Source organism: Callithrix jacchus, chromosome 3, assembly GCF_049354715.1.
Source record: "Callithrix jacchus isolate 240 chromosome 3, calJac240_pri, whole genome shotgun sequence".
In the NCBI taxonomy this organism is placed as follows: Eukaryota; Metazoa; Chordata; class Mammalia; order Primates; family Cebidae; genus Callithrix; species Callithrix jacchus.
Window position 1 is genome coordinate 153,249,588 of NC_133504.1, and position 22,944 is coordinate 153,272,531.

Below are 22,944 nucleotides of genomic sequence, written 5' to 3' on the forward strand. Positions count from 1 at the left end.
CACCCTTGCCTTGAACAACTCACTGTAATTCCTTAGAACTGCATTTTGTCCTTTTTCCTTCTCTGAAATGAAAGCAGTGAAAATACCAGTAACCAGCATGCCAGCATTACTATGTACTTGTCTCATTTGATTAGCAATCCTGTTTACCGTGGCATCACCTCCCCATCTCAGGTAATTCTTACCTTTGAGGGGTGTTATCATGCCCATTATATAGATAGAGAAACCAAGGCTCAGGTGGGTTAAGGAAAGTGCTGGAAGATCTTTCCGTTGTTAGTAAAGTTTCTGAGAATGCCCCCCCGCCACCCATTTCTCCAATGTGTTATTTGGTGAAATCAAGTTAAACTCCAACACATGCCCGGAGGGAAAAGGGTTCTTAGAAGCAGAGGGAAGGGGCAGTTCCACTTATTTTGTCCCCATATTTACAGCGAGTTCCCTTTCTCTTTCTGTGGCATCCAGTGCCTGGCTCCCAGAGCTTCATAAATGTCTACTGAATGCATAGAAGTTTGGAGACTAAGGGAAAGTAAGGGTGGGGAGGGGGCCTTCTGGTCTCTTCTTAGTGTTAACCCTTATCCCTGCCCCACAGCTCCTCCCTGAGCACTACCGGTGGCCCCTTCACACGCCCTCCTGACTCAGCAGTGAGGATCTCCCTAGTTGCACCCTTCCATTCCCAAATCCTAGCCTGAGTCTGTTCCAGCTGTTCTCATTTCCCCTGCTTGTCTCTAGATGGCTACATCCTCCTCCTCAACTGCAGCTCAAAGTCCTGCCTCTTCACAAAGCCCCTTCCACGAACCACAGGTGGACCCCTCCTCATGGCTCTTCCGGTCCTTGGCCTGTATCACACGTTTGAGTATTTAGGGTGGGAGCTGATACCGGAGCAGGAAGTTCCTGTTAGTAATGTGGTTGTTACCAATCCTCTCATTTTATAAATGAGAACACTAAGGCCCAAAGACATTACGTGATGTGCCCAAGGTCAGGCCGTTATCTGAAACACTTGGCAGCTGCCTGCACGCAGCTGTTCCGAATCCCCTCCGGCCACACCATCGGGCTGCTTTCTTGGATTGACCACTGAGGCTGTGTGCACTGTCTTCTGTAAGGAAACCCCAGAAAACACCCTTCATGAAGTTCACAATGGAGAGAGGTCAGCAGTGAAGTCTTTGCCTTCTTCACGGTGACTGTTGTTTCTGAGGGCCACCTTCTCCTTGGCCAGCGCTCGTCAATTACCATTGCCTCTGCCTGCCTGTTGTGAGTCCTACTCTCACTTGAAAAGTGGACAGAGCACCAAGCTGGATCTAGGATGCTTGAGGGGATGGAGTCAACCCAGAACCCATATGTGATGGCTGCTCTCGTTAACAGGAGAAGGCTTTTTCATCTCTGCCTCTACTCTGTCTCCCTCCCATTTTCCTGCCACAGGTGCTTGCCATTAACCCCTTCTTACCCAGGAGCACCCTCTAACATGCCTGCTTTCAAAAAGTCTGACCTTGCACCCAGGAGAAAAGCCCCAAACTCCAACAGGGGTTCTGTTTACTGGTGGTCAAAGGCTTCCCTTCCAGACTCTCTCTCTCTCTCTGGTTTGAGGAACCTCTTCTTTTCAAGGTGTTATCACAGTCTTTTGGAAAGACACCTACACTACCTCTGTGACTCAACAGAGTTCTTTACCTCAACTGTCATTGGGATGAACCCATCAGAATACTATGCAGTTATGCTCACATTCAGCACAGTGCAGAGGAGAGTGGAGTGGGGGTGTGGTGAGGGTGGGGGCATTTGTGCTATCTCTCTAACACCTTAATTCTATAAGAAGTGTATCCCCTCTTGGCCGGGCATGGTGGCTCACATCTGTAATCCCAGCACTTTGGGAGGCCAAGGTGGGTGGATCACCAGAGGTTGGGAGTTTGAGACCTGCATGACCAACATGGAGAAACGCCATCTCTACTAAAAATACAAAATTAGCCGGGTGTGGTGGTGCATGCCTGTAATCCCAGCTACTTGGGAGGCTGAGGCAAGAGAATCACTTGAACTCAGGAGGCGGAGGTTGCAGTGAGCCGAGATTATGCCATTGCACTCCAGCCTGGGCAACAAGAGTGAAACTCCGTCTCAAAAAAAATAGTAATAATAATAATAAAAAAGAAGTGTATCCCTCTTATGGATTTCTGCCCCATGGCATTTTGCATAGTGCCGGGGATTTAGTATAACTTGGGCTGAGTAGCTTTGAAACGATCAAATGTGCTTTAGAGAAGGAGCTTGGTGTGGAGAGAAGCGGCCAAAGATAAAGAGTGCTGTCCTGCTTACCCGCTTCCAGACTTCCAAAGAATGCCCACTCTGCTGTAAATCCATCCGCTCATTCAATACATATGTCTAGAGTGCTTGCTATTTGCCAGATAATGATATTTGGTGCTGGCATCAACAGTGAATGATACTCTGCGTCTTGTTCCATGCTTGATGGATGACCCCCTCACGGTTGCATTACTGATAGCAGACGTGGTTAATAAACCATGCTTGATCATGTGCTGAAACTGTCATGTGGGACTGCTTGGGTTCACTTTGGTTTTGTGGTGAAGCATGGTTGCTAAGACAGGCTTTGTCCTGCAAACTCCCCACCCCACCCATTGTGGTTACTCTGGCTAACCAGGGCTGCCAGTATGAGGCAAGGTAATAATAGGCAGTTATAATGTATGTACTTTTTCTTTACACAACACCTGTAAAAGTCAGTTTATTAGCGCCTAATGAAACAATTAGGAATATTTATGGTGTGGTTTTGATGCTTTCTTACCTCTACAATAAAAGTCATCATTTTTGATGACTGCAAACTTATTCTGGGGCTCTGAAATGGAAGATCCATACGAAATAGACTCAAAGGAACTTGATCTAATTTTCCTCTTTTCTTTTTTATTTGGCTCACAAATTCCATTCCATCCCCATTTTTTCCCCCTATGCACAGCAAAGTTTTAAAATAAACAGCAGCAACTCTGTTTTCCTAGTTTAACTAACATGGAAACACTTAATCCTCTTAGTTTTCTTGATTTTTGCAAACAAGGATTTGTGAGGATAAAACTTTAAGTAGTCCAGTCACATGGACTAGGTATTCATTTAATGACCCCGAGTAAAACCTGTTAGAAAAGCAAAGTAGTGAATTAATAATGCCCCCCAGTCATTTTCTCTGCCTTAATTTTCAACCACAGGTTGTGCAACTTTAGCGGAAGCTGTAGAGGTGATCACTTTGCCTGCATTAGTTGGAATAGACTCTTCATATAACTAGCTAAGACTCCATCAGCTTTCTGATCTTTCCATTTTGAGCATTAGAAAACAAACACACAGTTGTTTCCTATGATCCATTAAAAAAAAAGAAAACAAACACACATACACATGATCCATAACTGTGCTGTCCAATATGAGAGCCACGTCACCTGTGGCTCCTGAAATGTGGCTAGTGCAACTGAGTTGAAACTTTTATTTTAATTAATCTAAATTAAAAACTGAAGCCATGTAAATTATTTTTTTGTTAAATACAACTTTATTGAGAAGCCTGTAAGTACATTTGAGGCAACGTGTAGGGGTGTATGTGTGTGTGTGTGTGTGTGTGATCTACTTTTTTGACTATAAATTTTATGCAATGCACACCAGGCATTTCTACTGAAAATCTAGTATCCAAAATGAAATGTGCTGTAAATGTAAAAAGGAATGTGAAATATCTCAGTTGAATAGTTTTTTATAGTGATTACATGTTGAAATGACAATATTTTTGATATGTTGGGTTAAATGAAATATGTTATTAAAATTGTCACCTGTTTTTTATGCTTTTAAAATGTGGCTTCTAGAAAATTCATCAAATACGTGTCTCTCATGCATTTCCAATGGACAGCACTGGTCTGACGGATTGGAATGGAAGTTTCCATATCATGGCTCACGGGGTTTTTACCAGCCTACCTTGTGGGTATGTCACGATGTGTTCAGTTTAAAACATGAACAACTGGCCCAGCATGGTGGCTCACACCTGTAATCTTAGCACTTTGGAGGCCAAAGCAGATGAATTGCTTGAGCCCAGGAGTTTGAAACTGGCCTGGGCAACATGGGGAAATTCTATTTCTATAAAACCCACAAAAATTGGCCGGGTGCGGTGGGTCACGCCCGTAATCCCAGCACTTTGGGAGGCCAAGGTGGGTAGATCACGAGGTCAGGAGATTGAGACCATCCCGGCCAACATGGTGAAACCCCATCTCTACTAAGATACAAAAAAAAAAGCCAGACGTGGTGGTGCGCACCTGTAGTCCCAGTTTTTCAGGAGGCTGAGGCAGGGGAATCTCTTGAACCTGGGAGGTGGGGGTTGCAGTGAGCAGAGATCAAGCTTCTGAACTCCAGCCAGGGTGACAGAGCAAGACCTCATCTCAAAAAAATGTAGGGTTTGATGGTAGATTTGTGTTTTAAACAAACTCTGTGTTATAATAAATCATAACATATATTTAATCATTCTGCTTTAAAAAATTGTTAATTAATATTTTTTGGAGAAAGGGTCTTACTACATTGCCCAGGCTGATCTTGAACTCCCAAGTTGCCTCAGCCTCCCAAGTAGCTGGGACTATAGGCATGCACCATCTTGTTCAGCTTCTGTTTCTTTTTAACCCAGAGGGTCTTTAATACTTTTTTAAAGCAAACCACATCACATATTTAATTCTTACCAGTGAAAAGTCTCACAAACTAAATTTTGAATTTTAAACAATTCAGCCGATTAAAAGGGTCATTCACAGTATGGTTTAATGAATCCAATTTTAAATAGTTTTAGATAACATTTAAATAATATTTTACGCTATAAGCACCATGGCAATTGTGGTTAAAAGCTCAGGTTTTAGAGTCTGACACACATGGGCTTAATTCTACATCTGCCATTTCCCAGTTGTTTCTTCTTGGACTAATATTTTAAATTTGCTGAGCCTTGGTAACCTCATCTATGAAGTGTGACAATGATAGTTGCTACCTTATAGAAAAGATATAGGTCATGTAAAATGCCTGGCACGTGGAAAGCACTCAGTTGTTGGTAATTGTTATTGATTACGTACTTTTTATTGTTGTTGTTATTATTGGCTTTTTTTTTTTTTTGAGACGGAGTTTCGCTCTTGTTACCCAGGCTGGAGTGCAATGGCGCGATCTCGGCTCACTGCAACCTCCGCCTCCTGGGTTCAATTCTCCTGCCTCAGCCTCCTGAGTAGCTGGGATTACAGACATGCGCCATCATGCCCAGCTAATTTTTTTTTTTGTATTTTTAATAGAGATGGGGTTTCACCATGTTGACCAGGATGGTCTTGATATCTTGACCTTGTGATCCACCCGCCTTGGCCTCCCAAAGTGCTGGGATTACAGGCGTCGACCACTTTGCCCAGCTAAGATCCTAGTTTTGCATAGATTAGTTTAGCAACAAGGACTAGGTCTAGGAATGACACCTGTTAGCAAGCTATATGAGAGTCAGAGTGAAGAACCAGAACTAAGATGTTGGCTACAGGGATAGAAAGATGGAGATGAGGCTGGTCGAGGTAGCTCATGCCTGTAATCCCAACAGTCGGGGAGGCTGAGGTGGGCAGATCACCTGAGGCTGGGAGTTTGAGAACAGTCTGACCAACATGGGGAAACTCTGTATCTACTAAAAATACAAAATTAGCTGGGCATGGTGGCACACGCCTGTAATCCCAGCTACTTGGGAGGCTGAGGCAGGAGAATCGCTTGAACCCGGCAGGCAGAGGTTGCAGTGAGCTGAAATCATGCCATTGCACTAGAGCCTGGGCAACAAGAGCAAAACTCCATCTTAAAAAAAAAGAAAAAAAAAGAAGGAGATGAGAAATGGAGATTTGAGATGGACTCAGTAAGTCTCAGTGACTGACTGGGTGACTGGAGTGAAGGAGCAGGAGTGAGAGGCGCCAACCAGGATTGTGGCGTGGGGATGTGGGGGATGGCGGTCCACTTGCTAAGATGGGTGCGGAGGGGAAGAAGCAGGTTCAGGGGAGAGAGAATGGGCCAGCATCAGATATGGTGAGCTTGAGGCACTGCTCGGAGAGTTGAGAAGGGCAGTCTGGTTGCTCCTAGGGCTGGCGTGCAGGAGACAGCCAGGCTGGAGCTCTGCGACTCTGGGAGTGCCGTGACTCCCTTTCACTTATCTTCACTTTTGCAGGAACGCTGCCAGACACCTGGGCTGCAGCCTCCCTTCACACACACCCTGGATGCTCTCTGGTTATCTTTTAGGGTACTTTCTGTCCATAGTTTCTGAGCTGTCTTCTGAAGAAGAGAGAATTTAATGTCACCTCTTCCCCCACCACCCCCTCCTCATCTACTCACAAGCAGAGTGTACCAACCTACAAGTCTTCCTCCAAGAAACCAAACAAATCATCTCCGTGCAATGCTGTCTTATTCTTCATCTTCCCAGTGGCTCCCTGCAAGCTTAACACACTCTCTCTCCTTTTATTTATTTATCATTATTATTTTTTTTTGAGACAAGGTCTTGCTCTGTCACCTAGGCTGGAAGCAGTGGTGTGAGCTCAGCTCACTGCAGCCTCTGCTTTCTGGACTCAAGGGATCCTCCCACCTCAGCCTCCTGAGTAGCTGGGACAACAGGTACATGCCATCATGCTCAGCTAATATTTAAATATTTTATACAGATGAGGTCTCACTATATTGCCCAGGCTAGTCTTGAACTCCCGGACTCAAGCAATCTTCCCACCTCAGCCTTCCACAGTACTGGGATTAGAGGCCTGAGCCACTGTGCCCAGCCTTTTCCTTTTCTTTAGAATAAAACCCAAGCTCCCTCCCATGGCTCTTGAGTTTTTCAGCTCATGACCTCGGGCCACCTCCCAACCTCAATGCTCCCACTTCTGCCTCTATCACCAGATTCCAGCTATAGACTCTTGTTCCTGGAATTAAAGAGAAAACAAAATGAACAAACCTGTTTCTGCTGCAGGGCATTTGCCCTTGTTTATGCCTAGATTGCTCTTCCCCCTAGATCCTTGCTAGGCTCCCTGTCTCAGTGCAAATATCAAAGCAGCCTTCTCTCACCAATCCCTGTGAGTCTCTATCCTATCCCTCTGCTTTATTTACTTCACAGCCTTACCACTATCTGTGCCTTTCTGTGCCTTTATGTATTGTACGTCCTTCCCCATTGGTGTGAGAGCAGTGGTAGGGATCATTCCTCGGTGTGTGTGAGCATTGAGCCTAACTGAATGATAGGGAAAACTTGCTAGGCAATGGAAGGAAAGAGACATGGAAATGGACAAGATGGGTAGCTGGAGCTGCCAGTGCGTGCTGGTAAATGCAGCCCACGGGCATCAGCGGGTTGGGGATGATGGTAACCAGAATTTCAAGGCCTCCCCCCCTTTTTTTTTTGAGACGGAGTCTTGCTCTCTTGCTCAGGCTGAAGTTCAGTGGTGCGATCTTTGTTCACTGCAACCTCCACCTCCCGGGTTCAAATGATTCTCCTGCCTTAGCTTCCTAAGTAGGTGGGATTACAGGCACGGGCCACCACACCTGACTGATTTTCAAATTTTTAGTTGAGATGGGGGTTCACCATGTTGGTCAGGCTGGTCTCAAACCCCTGACCTCATGATCCGCCTGCCTTGGCCTTCCAAAGTGCTGGGATTACAGGCATAAACAACCAGGCCTGGCCCATTTCAAGGCCGTTAGTCCATCGTCGTGCTATGGTCATTGGGCTTTCTCTTCAGTGTCCCAGCACTGATATGAGGAATTCTTAGAGCCCTTGGAGCCAGGAAGAATAGAGTTTTTAGGTTCCAAATGAGGAAAGTAAACTCATTTGTTGTTCAGTTTGATTATCTTTCACAACAAAGAGAAAAGGCACTAGAAACTTGGAGGAGGGAAATGAGACAGTGGAGAGGATTCAAGCATACAGGCGAGTCACCTGGATTCTAAGATTTAAAAAAAAGGTATAAGGAAACACATTTAGAAAATATCCACAAAGTGGACTCACTGGACTTTGCTAACTAAACCAAGTTCAATTGAAGGAACATGTTTTACTGGTGAGAAATCCAGGATATTTGGCATGTTGGAATTTAGACCGATTCAAATTTACAAATCCTCTAAAAGCAGCCTGGGATCGGTGGCTCACTTCTGTAATCCCAGCACTTTGGGAGGCCAAGGCAGGAGGATCCCTTGAGCCCAGGAGTTCAAGACCAGCTTGGGCAACAAGGTAAGACCCTGTCTCTATAAGAAATAAAAATTAAAAAAAAAAAGCAGCCAGGCATGATGGCATGCACCTGTAGTTCCTTCTACATGGGAGACTGAGGTAGGAGGATCCCTTGAGCCAGGGAGGCAGAGGTTGCAATGAGCTGTGATCGTGCCACTGCAGTATAGCCTGGGTGACAGAGTGAGACCTTGTATCAAAAAACAAACAAACAAAAAAATTACCATAAAGTTTACTTTCTCAACATAGTAACTCCAGCAAAGAAAGACCCACAGGGAAAAATGTTTCAGAGCTTCTTGGGGTTGTAGATGGACTCGTGTGTGGAGAAGAGTTCTGATTTGAACCACCTCCATAAGATGGGTAAATTTTCTTCATATCATCTCCCTAAAATAGGTAATCTAGTTCCCACTTAAGTCGGGTCTTTTAAAAGATCATTTTAATAATTTTAAAATAATTACCCTTAAAGTTATAAATCGAGTGTTCTATCTAGAGAATCTGAACTAGTTGATCCTAATTTTTTTCTTTGCTATTGCATTTTATTTTTTAAGATAGAGTCTTGCTCTGTCACCCAGGCTGGACTGCAGTGGCATGATCTTGACTCACTGCGGCCTCTGCCTCCTGGCTTCAAGCAATTCTTTTGCCTCAGCCTCCCAAGTAGCTGGGACTACAGGCACACGCCACCACACCCAGCTAATTTTTTGTTATTTTAGTGGAGATGGAGTTTCACCATATTGGCCAGGCTGGTCCTGAACTCCTGATCTCAAGTGATCTGGCCTCCCAAAGTACTGGGATTACAGGCACGAGCCACTGTGCCCGGCTTACTATCACGTTTTGAGCACCTACTGCGCATAGCATTGTGCCAAGCGCCTTGGGTACGTTATCCCCTCAGCCCTTACAGCAGGCCCTGCTACACAGCACCATTTACAGATGAGGAACTAAGGCATCGAGAAGTCATTTCTCTGGTCCTCTTGATAACCTAGGTAACATAATAACTCTAGAAGTTAAGGTAAAAGGGAAAATGATAGAAAAGCCTAGAAGTACCCCAAAACCTATAATCCAATAAAAAATAAAAAAAAAAAAAAAAAAAAAAGCCTAGAAGTGAAGCTTTCAGATGGAAGAACAATTAAATCTAAGTGGTGGGCATGGAGAGAGAAAAAGCTAAGAACGCTGAAAATGATGGAAGTAGAAAACAGAGGCAGAGGAGGCCATTTATTCATCTCTAAGTGTCAGGAGGAAAATCCTCTGTGTCAAAAGACAAAATTGCAACAAATGTAGTTTAAAGTTCTCAGTTGCTTTTATTTGAGATTCTAGAATCGGGCAACACTTCTTCCATATTACAGAGAAAGGGTTCCGGTCAGCCAAGCAGAAGAGCTTGACTTTATAAAGCAGAAGCAAAGAATTTAAAGTATATTAATTGTTTCAAAGATACTTTTTTTTGTAAGGCAGGGACAATGACAACAGGAGACAGAACAACAGAAAAATAACATCAGGTTACTTCAGGCTGCCTTTTTTGGTGTAAGGATTAAAGCAGGGAGTTTCATTATCATGCCAATTAAAGATTTTAAACTGTTTAAGAAATGTCGTGTATTCTCTTTCTCCTGATTACTGAGAAGGTCAGACAACAACTTAATTTCTGTTTTGTGTTGTGAAACTTTGGCCTAGGTGACTCCATTTTGATTTTCACTCTGGTCTGTTGGGCCCTAATTGCAGAAGTTTAGTCCAAAACAGTGACCTCTTATAATTTTTTTTTTTGAGATGGAGTCTCACTGTTGCCCAGGCTGGAGTGCAGTGACGTGATCTCAGCTCACTGCAACCTCTGCCTCACAGGTTCAAGAGATCCTCCTGCCTCAGCCCCCGGTAGCTGGGATTACAGACATGCGCCACCACGCCTGGCTAATTTTTTCATATTTTTAGTAGAGACGGGTTTTTGCTGTGTTGGACAGGCTGGTCATGAACTCCTGACCTCAAGTGATCCACCCGCCTCAGTCTTCCAAAGTGCTGGGATTACAGGTGTGAGCCACGGGGCCCAGCCTAATTTTTTTTTTTTTTTTTTAAGAGAATAGGTCTCGCTGTGTTGTCCCGGCTGACCTTGAACTCCTAGGCTCAAGCCATTTTCCCACCTCAGCTCCCTGAGTAGCTGGGACTGCAGGTACACGCCATCGCTCCTAGCTCCCTATACCTTGTATTTGATAGTTTGTTGGTTTCTTCACCAGGGAATAACACAATGGTACCACATTTATCTAATCTTTGAGATATGTGCTGTTATGTGCTGAAGTAGGAAAAAACGCAGAGTTTGAAATGCTCTGTGATAAGGTCGAGATTTGGGGCTTTGCGTTTCTGGTTTGTTGCATTCCTGTTTCTTTGTGACTATAAGCTTATTCCAGACATTTTTTTTAAAGTATAAAATACCATAAGGGAGGATCAGGAAAGGGAAAACAGGATTTAAAAAAAAAAAATTGGAACAGGGAGTAAACAGCAGAGAGGAACATCCTTTTTTTTTTTTTTAACAGAATCTAACCAGGTACCCATTATACAATCTGCATTTGTCTGGACTGTCCCTTGAGCTGTTTTCCAGAGCTGTCTTCATGTAAGTATGGACTCCCTGATCTTTCTGAGGCTGCCGGTGAGGTGTTCAGTCTGCAAACAAGCTGTTATTGAGGACTCCCGACACCATGAGCAGGCATTTCCCAGTTTGTGGAAGTCCTTGTGGCCTGTGTTAGATGCGGCCACTATCATGCACAGAGCTGGAGCGAGGGCACAGCCATTGGCTAGATGGGGTTGAGCCTCTTTTTCCAGAACTGAAACTGGTCCCAATCCACCTCTTGGCTCAGTACTCCAGGAAGGCTGTTTGAGGAAGCAAACCTATAAGGAACTAGGAACAGTCATGTGCTCAGGATTGACTCACTCAGTGTTTCCTCTTTAGCACGTGACCCTCAGGCCACCCAGTGCTTGGAGTGGGCTGAAAGTTAATGATTCATTACTGCCAGGTAAGGCTTTATTTGAGCAACTCCTTTTTTTCTCCTGGCTTGAGTCACAGGTAGCATTCAGCATGGACTTTGGAGCCAGCCTGTCTGAATCTCATCACTCAGCTCCACCAGCTCTGTGATTCTGGGAAAGTTATTTAATGCCATCCTATCTCAGTTTCTTCATCTCTAAAATGGGTATCAACAGCAGCAGCAGCAGCATTTCTGTGAATACTATATGAGCTAACACATGCAAAGTGTTTAGAACAATGCCTACCACATGGGAATTTTAAGTATCTAGAAAATGATAGAACCACCAATTGCTAACTTCACAGATAGAAATGAGCTGGGCTTGCACCTGTAATCCCAGCACTCTGAGGGGCCCCGGCAAGAGGATCACTTGAGGCCAGGAGTTTGAGGCTGCTGTTAGCTATCCATGATCATGCCACTGCACTCCAGCCTGGGCGATAGAGTGAGACCCTGTCTCTTAAAAAAAGAAAAATGACAAATGATTTCTCATTGTGACGTTAATATGTTACATTTGTCTGATATTTTACAGTTTTCAAAATGCTTTCATATATGTTATGTGAGGTGATCACAGGGACTAGATAGTAGTTAGAAACTTTCACCTTTGTAAGAAATAGGCTTGGAGAGGGCTGGGCACAGTAGCTTACGCCTATAATCCCAGCACTTTGGGAGGCCGAGGCAGATGAATCACCTGAGGTTAGGTGTTCGACATAAGCCTGGCCAACATGGTGAAACCCCATCTTTACTAAAAATATAAAAATTAGCCTGGTGTGGTGATACATGCCTACAATACTAGCTACTTGGGAGTCTGAGGCAGGATAATTGCTTGATCCTGGGAGGGGGAGGTTGCAGTGAGCTGAGATCTCACCACTGTACTCCAGCCTTGGCAAGTGAGACTCCATCTCAAAAAACAAAGAAATAGGCTTGGGGGTCAGTGGCTCAGGCCCAGGCTTGGAGTTCAGGATGAGCCTGAGCAACATAGCAAGACCCCATCTCTAAAAAAAAGTTTTTTTTAATTGGTCAGGCATAAGTTATGATCATAGGTGACGGAGGGAGACCCTGTCTCCCCTCAAAAAACAGAAAAGACAAAAAAAGAAGAAATAGGCTGTAGAAAGGGCATAATCTAGGAAAGATAAGGGAAAGAATGTAAGGGATCCTCTCTCAAGGAATGCATTCCATTGCTTGGGGCAAGTGCTCCAGGAGGAGCTGAGGAAAGATGCCTCTTAGCAAGCTATGCGAGCCTGCAGATGGGAACTTTTCCCCAGTGCCCCAATCCAAAGGAGAACCCTGCCTTGGGTGGTGATGGAACCAGGTGAGCTATTACTGACAATGCCCTTCCCACTGGGGCTGATGCTTCCAGGCCACAAGCCTTGGCAGGACCTCCTTTCTTCTGGGCTCCCTCTAGATCAGAGAGCACCTCTGAGGTCAAACCCTTTGTCTCCCTGCTGGAACCAGTCAAACTTTGGAGCTTGTTAATGTGTGAGAACAAGCACAGAGGAAACCGTGAAGGAAGCTGAGGTTTCTCTTCAATTGAGAAAAAATTCCAAATGACCAAATATCACTGCACTCTTGGCAGGCAGCATGGCCTCATTTGTCCTTTCAGTGCTAAAACCAGGATAGTCCTGGGCAAACTGGCACGGGTTGGTCGCTCAGACACACAGTAGCCCTTATCAAAGAGGTCCAATGGGATTAAGGGCAAAACCATTAAGTATTCAAATTTTACGTATTCAGTTAAGTTGGGAGACTTCTTTATAGATGGCCATTCCTTGGTGTTTCTTTACAGGTGCTGAGTTGATAACATTCCCTTTGTGAACTACAGCATCTGCTGAGTGTTTCTGTAGGGCCAGCATTCTTCCATGTCGAGTTTCTCAACCTTGGCGCAGTTGATATTTTGGATTGTTTTAAGGGGTTTTCCTGTGCATTATAGGACGTTTAGCAGCATCCCTGTGCTTATTAGAAGCCAGTAGCATTCACCACCAAAAATGTCTTCACACATTGCCCAATAACTTCTTGGGGACACAAATGGTTCACAGTTGAAAACTATTGCCTTGAGGTCTATAGCAGCTCCTATGTTTTAGGGAAATTGACTCAAACTGATTGATTACCTTCGTAACCTATCTGATATTTTCTTCATTTTTTGTTCTTTTCCTCCAGTTTTGCCATTTCCAATACTTTTTTTTTTCTGAGACAGAGTCTCACTCTGTCGCCCAAGCTGGAGTGCAGTAGCATGATCTCTGCTCAATGCAACTTCGCCTCCCAGGTTCAAGCGATTCTCCTGCCTGAGCCTCCCCAGTAGCTGGGATTACAGGCATATGCTACCACACCTGGCCAAGTTTTGTATTTCTAGTAGAGATGGGGTTTCACCATGTTGGCCAGGCTGGTCTTGAACTCCTGACCTCAGGTGATCTGCCTACCTCTGCTTCCCAAAGTGCTAGGATTACAGGCATGAGCCACCACACCTGGTCCATTTCCAATACTTTGATAGCTTCCTTGCCTTTTTTGTCTTCCCTCTCATCTATAATCTTCTGATTACCTATGAAATTCTAAAAGATACCCACAGAATATAAGTTTGTCTAATGTTCTGAAAAGAGTCATTCTGTTGAATTATTTTTAGAATCTGGAAATTCTTTATTCTCCTAACTTCTCAGTTTTTCTCAGTTGGGTGTCCCCTGAGGTTCTCTGGAATCAAATAAAAGTCTTCATTTCTTAGAAAACCATAATTAAACTTGATCTTCCTGAAAAGCTTGTTTCCTCTCATGGTACTAGCTTTACCCAGTCTATTTCTGAAATAATGAGATTATATTTTATGTAAAAACTTTAGAAGGAGTTTCCTGCACTCTGGGAGAATATTTTAGATCTCAGAGGTCTAATAACCCACAACAACTGCAGAGAGGCTGCAGAACGGAAGACCATCTGCACAATCTGGATTCTTCTACCTCATGCAGTCAGCCCTGTTCTTCCTCATTATTTGAGTGAAAACTATTCTAAACACTGCTCTTCGGTTGCTATGAAAGCTTTGTGGCAAAAGGTCATCTGATCTACCCTTAGCCTTTACAAATGAAAATTTAAACCAAAGATGTCTAATATAATTTTATAAAGTTTTGCAGAAATGGAAATTCTGATAATCTTTCTTAGGAAACTGTTCCAATTTTTAATTACCCTCAAAGTCAAGACTTCTTTTATTCTTTTCTTCTTGTTTCTTTTTCTTTTTCTTCTTCTTTTTTTTTTTGAAACAGAGTCTTGCTCTGTTTCCCAGGCTGGAGTTCAGTGGCGTCATCTAGGCTTATGGCAACCTCTGCCTCCCGAGTTCAGGCGATTCTCCTGCCTCAGCATCCCGAGTAGCTGGGACTACAGGCACAAGCCACCATGCCCAGCTGATTTTTGTATATTTAGTAGAGACTGGGTTTCACCATGTTGGCCAGGCTGGTCTGGAACTCTTGACCTCAAATGACCCTCCAGCCTTGGCCTCCCAAAGTGCTGGGATTACAGGCGTGAGCCACTGTGCCCAGATTAACTACCATCAAAGTCAAAATTTCATCCTTTTCTTAACCACTGAAGACAAATTCTCTTTATAATATTTACTTTATTTGAACAAATTTTAATCTAATTATAAAGTTAACATTTGCCCTGGAGAAACACAGAACACGAAGGAGATAATTAAAATCACCTGCAATCCCGGTACCCAGAGATAACTGGAATTATGTCTTTAAAAAATACATGTAAGATGTGCTTACCAAATTCTCTGGTCAGATTTCTCTTGTTCAGTTCTCAGCTAGAGATACAAAACACTTACATAATTTTTTTTTTTTTTTTTTTTTGAGATGGACTCTTGCTCTGGAGTGCAGTGGCACGATCTTGTCTCACTGCATCCTCTGTCTCCTGAGTTTAAGTGATTCTTCTGTCTCAGCCTCCCAATTAGCTGAGATTACAGACACCCACCACCACGGCCGGCTAATTTTTGTATTTTTAGTAGAGACAGAGTTTCACCATTTTGGCCAGGCTGGTCTTGAACTCCTTACCTCAAGTGATCCATCTGCCTCGACCTCCCAAAGTGCTGGGATTATGGGTTTGAGCCACTGTGCCTGGCCTACCTCCACAATTTTGTGGTGAATTTTAATATATTATACCTTAAAATAAATAAACAAGGAGGCTTATAGGAGAACTGAAGAATGCATAATGTTGAAGACTTTTTCATTATTATTTAAATTTGAAAAATAGAGATGGGGTCTTGCTGTATTGACCAGGCTGGTCTCAAGCTCCTGGCCTCAAGCGATCCTCCCGTCTTGGCTTCCTAAAGTGCTGGAATTACAGGCATAAGCCACCACACCCAGCCCACTTTCATTATTAAGTTGTTGTTCTGTTCAAATAAACTACATGTGGGTGCCAGCTGTTCTTAGTTTCTAATCTGTCTTTAGAGAATTTTTTAATGCGATGCAAGTAAATACACTTATAGCTTCTACTCCTCTCTCTCCTTTTCCACAAAAAGTAGAATATTCGGTGAATTGTTAGGCAGCTTGTTTTTCTTCACTTAACAATATATCTTGGAGATCTCTCAATAACAGTACATCGAGAGCTCCCACAATGCCTTTATTTATTTATTTTTTGAGATAGAATCTTCCTCTGTTGCTCAGGCTGGAGTGCAGTGGTGCGATCTCAGCTCATTGTAACCTCTACCTCCTGGATTCAAGTGACTCTTCTGCCTCCGCCTCCTGAATAGCTGGGATTACAGATGCCTGCCACCATGCCTGGCTAATTTTTGTAATTTAAGTAGAGATGGGATTCCACCATGTTGCCCAGGTTGGTCTTGAGCGCCTGAGCTCAAGCAGTCTGCCCATCTTGGCCTCCCAAAGTGCTGAGATTACAGGCATGAGCCACAGCACCTGACCTAAACTGGGATTTTTACCAATCTGATAGGTGAGAAAACATTTGAATGTAGTTTCAGTTGGTATGTTTCCACAAAGTTAAATGTCATTTGTATTTTCTTTGTCAGTTGTCCATATCTTCTGACCATTTTTCTATTCATTTATTGATCATTTTCTCATTGATTTTTATATAGTGTGGAAATTTGTTCTTTGTGACGTGAATTGTGGATTTCTTCCTTTGTATATCATTTGTCTGTTTGTTTAGTTTGTAGGTTTCAGTAGTTTTGGGGGAACAGGTGATTGGTTGCATCGATAAATTCTTTTTTCTTTTTTTTTTTTGAGACAGAGTCTCGCTCTGTTACCCAGGCTGGAGTGCAGTGGCACAATCTCGGCTCACTGCAACCTCTGCCTCCTGGGTTCAAGTGATTCTCCAGCCTCAGCCTCCCAAGTAGCTGAGGTTACAGGCATGTGCCACCACAAATGGGTAAATTTTTTGGTATTTTTAGTAGACATGGGGTTTCATCATATTGGCCAGGCGGTTCTCAAACTCCTGACCTTGTGATCCACCTGCCTCAGCCTCCCAAAGTGCTGGGATTACAGGTATGAGCCACTGTGCCCCACCAGATAAGATCTTCAGTGGTGATTTCTCATATTTGGGTCCACCCATCACCTGACCAGTGCAAACTGTAACCAAAGTATACTCTTTTATCCCTCACCCCCCTCCCACCTGGTTTGTATTTTAAAAAAAAATTCTTGTAGTTAAATTATCAATCTCATTACGATTTTTGGATCACGAGTCAGAAGAGAAAGGTCTCATTTCAGATTATAAAAGAACTCTCCCATATTTTCCTATAGAACGTTTGTGGTTTAATTTTTCACATTTACCTATTTGATTTACTTAGGACTTATGCTGGTATGAGTTACGAGGTATATATACAACTTATTTTATCTAGATGAGTATCTAGCTGTCCCAACACCACTTACTCAGTAGTTCCTGTCTCTACACGTATGATATTCCTCTTTTATCATTTACTAAATTCCCATATATACTTGAACATATTTCTGGATTTTCTATCCCATTGTTTTGACTATTCATGTGTCACTATTTTACTTTATTCTTTTTTTTTTTGAGACGGAATCTCGCTCTCACCCAGGCTAGAGTGCACCAGCTCACTGCAACCTCTGCCTCTCAGGTTCAAGCAATTCTCCTGCCTCAGCCTCCGAAGTAGCCAGGACTACAGGCATGTGCCACCATGCCCGGCTAATTTTTGTATTTTTAGTAGAAACAGGGTTTCACCATGTTGGCCAAGATGGATGATCTCGATCTCTTGACCTCGTGATCTGCCCGCCTCAGCCTCCCAAAGTGCTGGGATTATAGGCGTGAGTCACTGCACCCAGCCTGTTTATTTTTTTAGATGAAGTCTCACTCTGTTGCTCAGGCTGGAGTGCAGTGGTGCAATCTCAACTCACTGTGCCCTTTGACTCCCAGGTTCAAATGATTCTCCTGCCTCAGCTTCCCAAGTAGCTGGGATTATAGGCATGTACTACCATGCCCTGTTTGTGTTTATATTTTTAGCAGAGATGGGGTTATACCATGAGGGCCAGGCTGGTCTGGAACTCCTGAACTCAGGTGATCCACCTGCCTTGGCCTCCCAACGTGCTGGGATTACAGCTGTGAGCCGCTGAGCTTGGCAGTCAGTGTTTTATTTTTGTATGTTGTATCATTCCACTGTTTTCCTCTGTTAGTTTGGAAGTCTGTCTTTTAAAAAAATATCTTTAGCATTTACCCACTTTCTGACTTATATGCTAGTCATGTGTTTTAATTCTCTTTATATGCATATTTGAAATGTATTAGATATGTGTTTGTTCTTATTAAAACCCCATAAAACATTCTCATGATTGTTTTATGCAGTCAAGGTTTATTTAAATTGATCATTTTTATTGCTCTTCATTCTATGCTGTATTCCCCACCTTTCCTTCCTGGACCATTTTCCTTCTGCTTCAAGAACGCCCTTTAGAACAGGGGTCCCAAGCAGGAGGTGAGCTGCATAGCAGGAGTTAAACAGCATAGCAGGAGGTGAGCAGCATAGCAGGAGTTAAACGGCATAGCAGGAGGTGAGCAGCATAGCAGGAGGTGAGCGGCATAGCAGGAGGTAAATGGCATAGCAGGAGGTAAATGGCATAGCAGGAGGTGAGCAGCATAGCAGGAGGTGAGCGGCATAGCAGGAGGTAAACGGCATAGCAGGAGGTGAGCAGCATAGCAGGAGGTAAACGGCATAGCAGGAGGTGAGGAGGTGAGCAGGTGAGTGACAGGTGAGCCAGCACAGCTTCATCTGTATTTACAGTTGCTCCCCATCACTTACATTTCTGCCTGAGTTCTGCCTCCTGTCAGATCAGTGGTGGATTGGATTCTCATAAGCATGTGAACCCAATTGTGAAATGCACATGCAAGGCCCAGACATGCAAGAGGTTTACTAGGTTGTGCACCCCATATGAGAATCTAATGCCTGATGATCTGCCGCTGTCTCCATCACTCCCAGATGGGACCGTCTAGTTGCAGGAAAATAACTCAAGACTCCCACTGATTCTACATTATGGCGAGTTGTATAATTATTTCATTATATATTATAATGTAATAATAATAGAAATAAAGTTCACAATAAATGTAATGTGCTTGAATCATCCCTAAAGCATCACTTCTTCCCGCACCATTATTACCCCATCCACCATGGAAAACCTGTCTTCCACGAAGCTGGTCCCTGGTGCCAAAAAGTTAGGGGACTGCTCCTTTAGAATATCATTTAGTGGTGCTCTACTTGTGACAGATTCTCTCACTCATTATGTTTATTTTCAAAAATATTTTTGACCAGACGTAGTGGCTGTTGCTTGTAATCCCAGCACTTTGGGAGGCCGAGGCGAGTGGATCACTTGAGTTGAGGAGTTTAAGACCAACCTGGCCAGCATGGTGAAACCCCATCTCTACTAAAAATATGAAAATTAGCTGGGCATGGGGGCAGGCAATCTGTAATCCCAGCTATTTGGGAGGCTGAGGCAGGAGAATTGCTTGAAACCTGGAGACGGAGGTTGCAGTGAACTGAGATTGCGCCACTGCACTCCAGCCTGGGTGACAGAGTGAGACTTCATCTCAAAAAAAAAAAAAGGAGAATAGAATTCTAAGTTCGTAGTTCTGGTGTGCTTCCTGGCACACTGATACCATCATTCTACTCTTTTGGCGTCTGTTGTTGGTGCTTAAGAAGGCAGTTGTCAGCCTGCTAGCCCTTGGAAGATAATTCCATTTTGTATAATAAGCATAGTTGTTTATAGGCTGTCTAATAATTTCTTTTTTCTTCCTTTTTTTTTTTTTTGGTGGAGTCTTTCTCTATTGCCCAGACTAGAGTGCCACTGTACTCATGATCTCGGCTCACTGGAACCTCTGCCTTCCAGGTTCAAGCGATTCTCCTGCCTTAGCTTCCCAAATAGCTGGGGTTACAGGCACCTGCCACCACGCCCAGCTATTTTTATTTTTATTTTTGTATTTTTAGTAGAGATAAGGTTTCACCATGTTGGCCAAGCTGGTCTCGAACTCCTGACCTCATGATCCGCCCACCTCAGCCTCCCAAAATGGTGGGATTACAGGTGTGAGCCACCACTCCCGGCCAGGCTGTCTAATAATTTCACTCTATGGCATTCTCTGTGAGTTTAACTTTTTTCCCTATATTTCTTCCAGCTCTCACTCATGTTGTATTTATGTACCTGGTTATTTTTGACTGGATGCTGGATCTTGTATTTGAAACTGTTTTTGTAGAAATAATTTGAGTTCTGGCCAGGGACAGTTGCTCACGCCTATAATCTTAGCACTTTGGGAGGCTGAGGCGGGCAGATCACCTGAGATCAGGAGTTCGAGACCAGCCTGACCAATATGAAACCCATTTCTACTAAAGATACACAAATTAGCTGGGCCTGGTGGCAGTCGCCTGTAATCCCAGCTATTTGGGAGGCTGAGACAGAATTGGTTGAACCTGGGAGGTGGAGGTTGCAGTGAACTAAGATTGTGCCATTGCACTCCAGCCTGGACAAAACTCTTGTCTCCAAAAAAAAAGAAATCATTTGAGTTCTATGATTAATGTTCTTCCCACACCACACTATACTATTTATTAGGGCCTTCTACAGTGTTTCAATATCTGGTGGTGCTAATTGCCCCTCAGTCAGAAGATTCCTGGTTAGGAAAATTATTTAGGATCAACTTGTCCAGTTCAAATGCCTTGTTTAGTTCTTTCCCTACTTAAAATATACTTTCCTATTTTTTGTTTGTTTGTTTTTGTTTTGGGGGGCAACATGTTAAATTCGAGTCAACTCAGGGGAAAAAAATGACATCTTAAGATGTCGAGCCTCCCTATCCAAGAATATGATAGAGACAACACTTTTTTTTTTTTTTTTTTTGAGACAGAGTTTTACCATGTTAACTAGGCTGCAGTAGAGTGGTGGCATGATCATGGCTCACTGCAGCCTCGATCTCTTCGGCTCAAGCAGTCCCCTTACCTCAGCCTTCTCAGTAGCTGGCACCCCAGGCACTGCACCACCACACCCAGCTAATTTTTGTATTTTTTGCAGAGATTGAGTTTCATCATGTTGCCCAGGCTGGTCTCCAACTCCAGAGCTCGAGTGATCCTCATGCCCTGGCCCTACAGTGCTGGGATTACAAGTGACAGGCGAGCCACTGTGCAGATGCAGTGGCCTGATGTTAGCTCACAGCAGCTATCACCTGCTGGCTTCAAGCGACTGAACAACACTTGCTGAAAAAAGAATATTGTTGGGATTCTTAGGTGTACATTTTATTCAGTTTGGGACTTTACAACATTCTCTGAGGTCAGTGTCAAAGTATAGTTTAACATGTAAATATTCATTTTAGATCTCTCTACAGGGACATAAAGCATAACTTCATCAGTGATATTGTGATACTAGATTTGTGGCCTCTTGAAGACAGAAGCATTGGCTTTTATTTTGTGCCTCTCTTGTTTTGCCTCATCCTGAATTACGTTTGAGACAAAATGTCCTGGCCTTGGTCTTGATTCTGTCAGGCTAGCCCTACATTTCTTTGGTTTTTATGACACTGGATTATAAAGCTTTCTTCAAATGTGTTTGTTGTGCTATAAACCATTATTTGGGAGACCCAAAACCATGCTCTAAATGCCTTTACCAGATCTTGGGATTAGAGACAGTAGTTACTGTGTAACTGTTCTTTGTGCATACTGTGTCTTACTGAACTGGCTCGAAACTGGCTCGAAGCTATGGCTGGGCTTTATGACGGCTAGATACTTAACTTTTCAAAGATACAATCTTGTCCTCTGGAAAATGGTCATAATCATAGAATCTTTACCAAAGTACTGTGAACACTAAATGAGAGAACCTATAGTATGTGCAATAATAGGCATACAGTAAATGCCCAATAAATGTTAGTTGTAATGTAATAAATCTCCTCATTTTTCAGGTAACCTCTCTGAGCTTCAGCCACTTACATAACTTTCCTAAAATTCCAAAGTTGTTAGAAAGTGTCAGTGCCTGAGTCCAATGTCTTTGAGTCTTGTCTTGGTGCCACCAATCCATAATTTTAGATTTGGGCTCAAATCTTAATTCTGTTACAATCCAACTGTGTGAACATGGATCGCTATTACTTACATTTTCTGAGCCTTAGTTTCTCAGTCAATGCTAGTCTTCCAAAGTCCCTTCACCAGCTCACACCATCTTAAGAGCAAGCTCGGGGCACAGGAACAAGGATAGAGAAAAAAGAGAGGATAAATGATGAAGATGCAGAATGGGCCAGGCCCAGTGGCTCCTGCCTGTAATCAGCACTTTGGGAGGATGAGGTGGGAGGACTCATGGGAGAATAAAGAGTGGCTAAGGCATACAGTCCTTATGAGGTAGGTACTGCTCTTAGTGCTTTACCTGTGTTAATTTCATTTATTGTTATCCTCCAGAACATAGGAAATGTGTTATGATTGTCCGCATTGTACAAATGAAGAAACAGCTGTAGAGATGTGAAATGGTTTGCATATAGTTGTACGTGACAGAGCTAGGATTCAAACTAAGACATCTAGCTCTTAATGATGCTGGCCTCAGAGTTGACTCCACAGTTCATTCCCAGCATGATACAGGGCTTTCGATTGGTGACTTGTGAGAATGATCACCCAGCTAACCTGAAGGTCGAGTCTGGCAGGGGGGCGATCCCTACAACTGACCTGCCTCCTCAATAAAGTGTAGTGGCTTCCACCAAGTTGCTCTTTTGCTTTGTTCTTTTCTCTTGGCTTTCCCTCGTTCCTTCTTTTCTTTTTATTCTGTCCATTTTTTGCAGCCTTAACCTCCTGGGCTCAAGTGATCCTCTGCCTGAGCCTCCCAAGTAGTTGAGATTTCAGGCATGCGCCACCATGCCTGGCTAAGTTTTTATTCTTTGTAGAGACAGGGTCTCCCTGTGTTGCCCAGGCTGGTCTTGAACTCCTGGGGTCAAGCAATCCTCCCAAAGTGCTGAAATTACAGGCATGAACCACTAGGTTCAGCTCATTCTGTTTCTTTATCATTTATCCTCTCTTTTTTCTCTATCCTTGTTCCTGTGCCCTGGGCTTGCTCTGAAGATGGTATGAGCTGGCGAAGGAACTTAGGGAGACTAGCATTGACTGAGAAACTGAGGCTCAGAGAATATAAGTAGTAGTTATCCGTATTCACACAGTTGGATTGTAACAGAATCGTAATTCCAAGCTTGCACTTTTCACCAGGGCTGCTAATTGCAAGCCCTGATACCGTCGTGCTAGTTGTTAAAATGTGGCAAAGTCCTGGCCGGGCCCGGTGGCTCAAGCCTGTAATCCCAGCACTTTGGAGGCCAAGGCGGGTGGATCACGAGCTCAAGAGATCGAGACCATCCTGGTCAACATGG

At 43.6% G+C, this 22,944-nt stretch overlaps 1 protein-coding gene across 43 annotated transcripts in view; it reads left to right on the forward strand.

The window, feature by feature from the left end:
- RBM47 (RNA binding motif protein 47) overlaps positions 1 to 22,944 on the forward strand; it is a 202,626-nt gene that overhangs the window by 39,217 nt on the left and 140,465 nt on the right. For 10 of the 43 annotated variants that reach the window (XM_017970603.4, XM_078367340.1, XM_078367341.1 and 7 more), the window contains one exon: positions 10,678 to 10,754. The exons of the other annotated variants lie outside the window; for them this stretch is intronic. The gene's annotated coding sequence lies outside the window, so the exon portion shown is untranslated. The remainder of the gene's footprint in view (positions 1 to 10,677; positions 10,755 to 22,944) is intronic. 43 annotated transcript variants of the gene reach the window in all.